This window comes from Camelus dromedarius, chromosome 35 (genome assembly GCF_036321535.1).
Source record: "Camelus dromedarius isolate mCamDro1 chromosome 35, mCamDro1.pat, whole genome shotgun sequence".
NCBI classification, from domain to species: Eukaryota; Metazoa; Chordata; class Mammalia; order Artiodactyla; family Camelidae; genus Camelus; species Camelus dromedarius.
Genome location: NC_087470.1, coordinates 8,619,306 through 8,628,487, shown reverse-complemented (window position 1 = coordinate 8,628,487; position 9,182 = coordinate 8,619,306).

The window sequence follows — 9,182 nt, the reverse complement described above, 5'->3', positions numbered from 1 at the left end:
TGCCCACTCTGGGACAGAGGTCTGAGGACTCTTTGTTTACTGGTCCATGTTATAAATTGAAAACAAGAGTTGAGAAATGTTTTTAATAATATGACACTGTGACATCCAAGCAGGATGAACTCATGATTGGTGAACTCATCTCGTTAAATAGGGTTCAACTTGTTCACATGTTCTTCGCTCGTTGTCCGACTCTCCTGGTGAGTTGCATGTGGACTGAGCTGCATTCTAGACATATGCAGTAGAACCGGGACAGATGGGAATTAAAAATAAAATTAGTCCTTGGCCACAGTGTGAAAGCCACTGTGGTAAACTAATGCTTGTCAGCATTTTCCTTCCATCACCTGCATTAGACTTTGATGCAGGAGTGGAGGGGTCCAGGGTATAGGAGAATAATGGTAATAGTGGGCATTACCCAAGCACTCACAGGATGCTCGGCTCTGTGCTTTCCTCACAGCAACTAATTTAATTGATATGATTACTATTTCCATTCCAGGAAACTAGGGGAATGGAAGAAGTACTGGCTGTGGGTGGGTTTCCATTTTGATCGTGAGTCAGTCTTGCCCCAGCTTGAGCCCTTCTAGTCAGGAGGGTCCTGATTTGGATCCTGGTCCCCTCTCCTCACCTTGGCTCTCCCTGTCTTGGCCTCTGGCTCTGCCGGCCCCTTTTGCTGGCTGATTGACAGGATCCCAGAGAAGTGGGGAAGTCCTAGGGGGCAAGGGGTGGGGATGCAAATAGGAAGAATCAAGGCAGGAAAAAAAACAGGAAAGAACCCAGAGGAGTGAAGGAGAGCTTGGCCAGAGGTCATTCTTTAAGGGAAGAATTGTGGCAACTCTTATGGAAAGTGGAAGTTGGGGGGAAGAAATATAAAGGACTACATGGGAGGTAATTGCCCATTTTGTTTCTCCACAACCTGAGGGACAATCCATGGAACTTTGTATACTTTTGGATTGAGGTAAGTATTTTCCTTTTGCAAACGTGGTCCTGGGTGAGAGCAGGGCAGGCTACTTGGCATATTTTGACTTAGATTTAGATGACCCAGCGCCCTTAAAACTCATGTAGCTTGGGACATGCTGTATAAACTAGAGAGAGGGGAGCCTCAGAGTTCTGTCTGGTATTTCAGGAGGGCTGGAGTTAGGGGTGGGAAGGGGAGAGAGACTCCCTGCTTATTCTCTGCCCACAGAGTAACCACATGGGTATGGAACACTTTCTTCCCTCCCTGCTCCACCTGTATGTTTGCAAAATGTTACCCTGCAGAAGTCTGTTTTGGGTTGGTTTTTTTTTTTTTTTTTTTTAAGCCAGGATCATCTTTGCTCCATGCAAATTTTCTGAGGTGGGCTTGTTCTAAACACCTTTGCATTGTTTTCAATCAAAGTAATTATTTTAATGATTTGTAAAGTGGTCTTATTTAGGGATTGGAGGTTAATGACCTGTAAGAGTGGCTGACCTTGACCCAACTTCTGTAGGCTTTATCCTTAAGTTCATTTCCATTCAGTGAACATCGTGCGGCTCCTCCTACAGCTCTACACAGGTGTGTTGGTCATTTAAAATTACATACCAAATCGATGCTTTCAGGGAAAACTGTTCTTATACATCCATCCTTTCACATTGGCCTGCCAGATAGCAGTACTGGCTGTTCTTTACTGGGTTTTCAGATAGGTTGCTAGAGACAAGATTTGCTATGTAGAATGTTTAGGAGACTTTCCTGAGAGATTCTTTGAGATGCATGTTTGCCGGCTGGAGGAGACATCAGTCTTTTGTAAGTCAGATTTTTCAATTTAAAATGAAATGTTTTGCTTCTGGTGATTCTCCTCCATGGGATTGTAAAGTGCCCCTGTGTCCATGTGTAATTTACTCAACAAGAGTTTGTCTTGGGAGCATCGCAGCGGCTGGGAATTAAGAATCCTCTGTTTCAATTCCAACCTCACCAGTGACTTCTGTGTGACCTTAGGGAAATTAGTTAACCTTCTTGGATTTTATGTGCTTCAGAATGAGGATCAGACCATTGCCTTATAGTCTGGGCTCAAGACTCAATAAGGGGCTGAAGCCCAGTGTGATCCCCAGGTGAAGGCTGCTAAAACCAGGCTTGTGCTCTGGTGTGGAAGGCCCTCCCCAAGTTCAGAAATGTAGTCGCTAAGCTGTCAACCTGCAGTCCTGTGGGGGGGCTTATTGTATATGAACAATACTTTAGAGTTGAGGAGTGGGTCATGATTTTTAAAGGGTGTTATGTATTGAAACTTCTCATTTGATTTTCTCCATCCTGGGGAAGGCAGGATTTTTTTGTCATCTCAAATCCATACATTTAGTTTAGGTCAGGGAACTTGAAAGAGGAGTTAGAATTTAAAGGACTCAGTAGTAGATAGGACATGGTACATTCTTCCATAATCTAGCCCCATGGAATGATAGTTCCTATGGCAGTATTTACATTTTCAGTATAAACTACCCTTTGGTCATATCTAGAATTAGAGTGGCTAAGTTTAAATCTTGGCTTTGTCACTCAATGAGGAATCTTAGGCAAGTTCCGTAAGCTTCTCTAAGCCTCATTCTTCTCATTTGTAAAAGGAGGATAATAAAAGTACTTATAATTCTGTTTTGAGGATTAAATGAAATTATATATATACTTAGTATACTACAATAGTAAACTCCCAATTATTGCCATTTTATTACATTTTATTTTCTTATATATCAAGTTATGCCAATATACCATCAGTTATTCTTCTTTTAAGTGTATATTTTAAATATATATAACGCATATCAGTTTATTTATATATCAGAAAAGTACAGAAAGAAAATATAAAAATGATTTGTGTTGTTTCCACTCAGATGATCCCTATTGACATTTAAAAAAAACCAAAAAAAAAAAAAAAAAACACACACACTTAAAAGGTTGGAAACATCATTAGTAGATATGTTTCATTAGTAGGTTTGGTATCATTAGAAGAGAAGTGTATAAAGTGGAAGGTGGGACCCTTCTCCCTTTATGCAAGATAATTCCTATTATCATTTAGGTATTTCCAGAAAAATATGCACATTCCCACATAGATGCATCAAACTTTTTCCTTTTCACACATAAGATATCATATGAAGCACACTGTTCTGCCATTGATGTTCTCTACTTCTGTGTCTGGGAGCTTTCCCCCAGTGAGCTATTCATGTCTCTTACCTGCTCTTCCAGTGTTCCATCCTACAGATATATCACAGTTCAGTTCTCTTACCTGCCTGCCTAATGTTCCATCCTACAGATATATCATAGTTCAGGTATCTTACCTGCCCACCTAGTGTTCCACCCTACAGATATATCACAGTTCAGTTCTCTTACCTGCCCTCCCAGTGTTCCATCCTACAGATTATCAAATTTTAGTTCTCTTACCTGCCCTCTTAGTGTCCCATCCTGTAGATATATCACAGTTTAGTTCTCTTACCTGCTCTTCCAGTGTTCCATCCTACAGATATATCACAGTTCAGTTCTCTTACCTGCCTGCCTAATGTTCCATCCTACAGATATATCACATTTTAGTTATCCTGTCGTGTATTAGTGGACACTGGGTTGTTTTCAGTTGTAGCTGGTTTGCAGTTTAATTACACTTCAGTGACGGTCCCTGTATGCATGTCTTAGGGAACTTTTGCAAGTATATCAATAATGTAAATTCCTAGCCCTGGGCTTGCTGAGGTAGGTGTTTTAGCTTTGACAGTTACTTGATAGATCCTTCTCTACCAATTTACACCAATTTGGCACTTCCACTAAAGGCCCTCCTATGCCCAGTTGCAGGAACTTGGTATTCTCCAAATATAAGCATTTTCAAGGTTAAAAAATGGCATTGTGTGATTTTATTTTTGATAAGTGAAGAATGTCTCTTTCTGGTGCTGATTTTATTTTGAATGAGGCCAAACAGCTTGTCCCATATTTACTGAGCATTTGTCTTTTTTTCTTTACTGTAAACTGTATGTTTTTATACTTTGCCCATTTTTCTATTAGATTATTTCTCTTTTTCTTATTTACTTATGTTACTTTAAATAATTAAATGTGTGGTTTTAAGGGATCTATTAAATCATAAGTAATTTTAATTACATCTTGGAATAAAAACTGCTTAGGAGATGTAATAGATAAAAATTGTGTTTGCTAGCTCAGTATCTGTTTCCCCTTCTGAAAACAGCCCCCAGATTTTTCTTTCAGGTAACAGCATGTTTTTACTCCACTCATTTGGGGTTTCTCTGGATCTGAACACATAAGCTAGACTTGCTCACTGAATCCCTTCAGCCCCCCTGGCCACAGTGCAGAGACAGGGACCCACATCTGGCCAATGGGAGCCTTTCCATGACTTTGCCGTATTTATTTGAAAAGAAGTGCTCTTTCTCTCATTCCACTGCAGTTGCTGAGAAGGATAGAAACGATGCTGTAGGAAAAACAGAACAGTGGAACCTTAAGTCAGGAAGCAGAAGATGGCAAGCATATAATCAATAAGGTAATAATCGTTACCTTATAGGTAACGTTGGCTTGATTTTGGAAGTTCGATATGAAAGGAAGATCCGAAGATACGCAAAGGCAAGTGGAAGAAATGCTATTAAGATGATTGAAATAGAGAATAATCCTGGCAGATCTGTGAGTGCCAGGCAACAGTTTATTCAAGAAGAGGAAATATGTGCTTGTTTTGAGTAACTGCACTGTGTAGCAATTCCACTCTTGGGCATATATCTGGAGAAAACTCTAACTGGAAAAGATACATGCAACCCAGTGTTCCTAGCAGTACTATTTACAATAGCCAAGATATGGAAACAACCTAAACGTGCATCCACAGATGAGTGGATAAAGGAGATGTGGTGTATAATATATACAATGGAATATATAGTCAGCCATAAAAAAGAATGAAATATTGCCATCTGCAGCAACATGGATGGACCTAGAGAAAATTAAATTAAGTGAAGTAAGTCAGACAGAGAAAAGCAAATATATTATATCATTTATATGTAGAGTCTGAAAAAAAAAAGATACAAATGAACTTATTTACAAACCGGAAATATACTCACAGACATAGGAAACAAATTATGGTTACCAAAGGGGAAAAGTATGGGGGAGGAGAGATAAATTGAGTTTGGGGTCAACATATACACACAACTATACATAAAATAGATAAACAACAAGGACCTACCACATAGTGCAGGGAACTAGGTTCAATATCTTATAATAACCTATAATGGAAAAGAATCTGAAAAAGAATATATATGTATATGTATAACTGAATCACTTTGTTGTACACGTGAAACTAACACAACATTGTAAATCAACTATATTTCCATAAAAATAAATTTAAAAAAATAATCCTGGCAGAGCTGTGAATGCCAGGCAAGTTTATTCAAGAAGGGGAAATGGGTACTTGTTTTGAGTAACTGCACCATTATCTCTATGTTGTGAAATGGCCAAATCTTAACAAAAGGCTGGTTTAATAAATATAAACCTACAGTCTAAGGGACAAACTTCCTGTACATGTGATTCAACGTGCAGGAGTCTTTTTTTTTTTTTTTTTTTGGTAGAGTCACACACATTGATAACTACAGAAGTGTTTGAAATGAAGGATGTCTCTTATTTTCATTCTCTCATTTTTTTCTCCCTCCTTTTCTGTATTAATTGGGAATCTGGGATTTCTATTTCACCATATGTCAGAGGGTGAGGTACTACCACATTACACATATTTTAATAGCCAGAGTCCAAGATTAAAAACATGTAAAGCCGGGACTTAAGAGTACAGTTTCATAATGCTTCTTGCTTTTGGCTTTGAGCACCAGTTTATGATCATATTCCTTTTGGCCGGAAGTTTAACTTTCAGTAAGAAGAGGAAAGTGGTGAAAATTTGTAAGATAAACTCATAAAATTAAGCTTCTAAAACAAGAATTAGCTAAGTGAAAAAGCATCAAATCAGCTCAGAGTAAGTAAAGCTTGTAATTCATATCCACTTAAAAATGTTTTTTTTTTAACAGTGTGATAGTAGCCTTAGTGACAGATCACCAAAATTCAAACCATATAATAAAACCAGCCACACTGATTAAAGAGAAAAGTTTACCCAATGTAGATCAAAATGATTTTCTCTCTTCAGGATAAACACAGACCAGGACCATATGGGCTAAATTCTGACCAACAAGCCATGGACTGAATTAAAAGGGGAGCACTGCATTGCCTTTTCTTTCTTTGGGACTTGACTGTGAGGTGAGGCTGAGGACCAAGACAGCCACCTACTTATTGTCTTTTATAAGTTCATCAATTTTGATGGAAGCCATTGTCCCAAATAATGCCTGTCTCCTTTTCCATATTTTTTATTGCTATGTATAAAAATGACTGTAGGGTCTGGCATTATTGGGAGTGAAACATTTTAAATATGTGAATTTTCTAAGCTACTATAGATCCAAACCTTTACATTTTAATGATTTTATTTTACTTTATTTTTTAGGGGGTAGGTTTAGAGGAGGTACTGGGGATTGAACCCAGCACCTTGTGCATGCTAAGCATTTGCTCTACCACTGGGCTGTACCCTCCCCCCACGTTTTAATTATTTTTAAGAGAACATTTTCTAAGGGATACTTTCACTTCCTGGTATCATTACTAGGACTTATTATTGTTCTTTGTGTCAGTATAATTCTATGTCCACGTAACAGCCCTCAGGTTGGACTATCAACGTTTGCTGGCCAGCCATTGTTGGTGCACCCAAGAGCGACCCTTACTTTTTCTAGTTTCAATCCTCAAATATGAAGTGGTGAATATACCTGTAAATCAGTTAGGGGACATGTTTTTACAGCAAACTTTGGGCCACAATGTGTTAGTATACCATGGGGAGGGTTCCTATGCGGAGCATGTAGTTGAATTAGAAGACCTAAAAGGGCTTCAGTGACTGGTCCTTCAAGACTTGGTAAGTAGAATTCTTTCCCCTTTCCTAGATTAGTTTCCTTCTTCCTCGTTGCCTGGCTACTTCTTGTTCATTCCTTTGCTCTTAGCCACTTCCTGTGAGGGACCCTCTGTGACTGCTCGGCTAGGTCTCCTGTGCACTCGTAACACATGGACTGCCTGCATCATCTCTTAGTGTGTCACATTTTACTGTCATTTCTTGTGTTATGTCTGTATTTCTCGGTAGAGGCCAGACAGGCTGGCGTTGTGCACACTAAGGTTTCCCTAGAAGAAGCACATCATGCTCTGAACATAGCAGGTGTTTTACGAATATTTGTTTAATGAATGGTTGAATGCTTCGTACTTAAGTCGAAGTGACTGTAATCCCTGCCTCACTGGGCCACACGGCTAGAGTGAAGGCTCTCCAGGGCCCAAGAACAGTCACATTGGCAGCAAAATGCTGATACCTTTGTCTTCAGAGAAACAGTAGCTTATGCTACAAACTTTGGTGTGTAAGAAATGTCACTTTACATTTTATATGGATGAAATTACTTCTATTTTCTAAGTTTCCTTCCTGCCCTGCTAGTGGGAGGGCATTTAAAACTCCATCATTATGGGGGTTTGTTTCTTTTTCATGGTTGTACCAAGAATCTGGAGGGCTTATATGGCTGGTACCTGGAGAAGTGGAGGACCTCTAATCTTCAGTCCACCATTGTTGCCACTGCTATTGTAATCATTCAGACCCACACACTGCTTCAAAGGTAGGCTTCTAGGCTTCTTGGCTGTCAGCATGTCAAGGGGGACCCAGGGAAATTTCTCTGCCCTCATAGTCATCACCTCTGATATCCTGTCACCATCCTGTGGGGTCTGATCATCTTTGCTCTCTTCCCTGTTCTGTGAAATCTCTCTCTTAATTCTGTTGAAAACATTTGCTTGCTCCCTTCTTTCCTAGCCCAGTCATCTCAAATAGTTCTTGTAAAGAATGATTCTGTAAAACAAAAGCCAGGAAAGGTGGTGAGCTCTAAGCAGTTTCTGCTCTATTCTGCGATACAAGCGCCTCAAAGGAGAGGGTGCCCAGAGGCCTAGCTATTTGCTTAAAATGAGGAAAAGGAAAGAACAAAATATAAATGAATAACAACAAAATTATCCTGTATTATTATGGACTGAACTATGTCCCAGCAAAATACATACGTTGAAGTCCTAACCGCTGCCCCATGTAACCGTATTTGGAGATAGGGTCTGTAGGAGGTAATTAAGGTCATAATGATGGGGCCCTAGTCCAACATGATTAATGTCTTTAGAAAAGGCAGGGATACCTGAGCTCTCTCTCTCTCTCCTCTATGTAAGGATACAGCAAGAAGGCAGCTGTCTGCAAACCAGGGAGAAGGCTCTTACTGGGAACAGAATCTGCTGATACCTTGATCTTGGATTTCCAGCCTCCAAAATGGTGAGAAAGTTAATTTTTGTTGTTTAAGCCATCCAGTCTGTGGTGTTTTGTTACTGCAGCTCAAGATGGTGAAGGTAAGTACTTCATGTTGACTGCATGTTCCCACCCAACAGAGCTACTGGGATGCCCAGCAGAACCATTCCATCCATTAGGCACCTAAGACACACTGCGGGACTTAAACCATGGATTTAAGAGCCTATGCAACTGTTGAGAACTGAAAAAATACAGTAATTGGTTCAAAATAAAAAAACCACAAAACTGAAATTAGTAACATGTTTAATGAAAGGTCTATAAAATGTAACATCATGCCCTTCATTAATTGCTAAATTTAGAATCCATAACAATGTTATTACATGTGAAAATAATTTATAGGTTCGATTTTTCTCATATCTCAAGACTTCCCAAGTATTCACCGTGATTTCTGAGAAAGTATAACTAATAGTAAATTGAGTTATGTATAGATAATTTTTCAAAAACAAAATTATTTGCTTTTTCAAAGCAAAATGATATTTAATATGGGGATATGAGAACATTTTAATAGGTTTGATATGGTATGAGATGAAATCCCTGAATTTCTAAACTCTGCCTGTGCCTCCAGCTCTCTCACTTCCCTTGGCAGTGTCCTGGGACCTCTCTGTTTGAGAATGTAATGTAATTCTGACACTGACTGCCTGGAATTAGCACAGATTTCTCAGGTTAAGGATGCCTTCCAACAACACTGCCATCACTTCAGACACCAGCCACCAGCTTCGGGGCTTTCCAGACCACCTGTACTTCTGACCAGCTGGCTACAAATGTGGGGGTTCCACTCCCCATCTCAAGTTTGGTAATTTGCCAGAATGATTCATAGAATTCAGGAAAGTACTA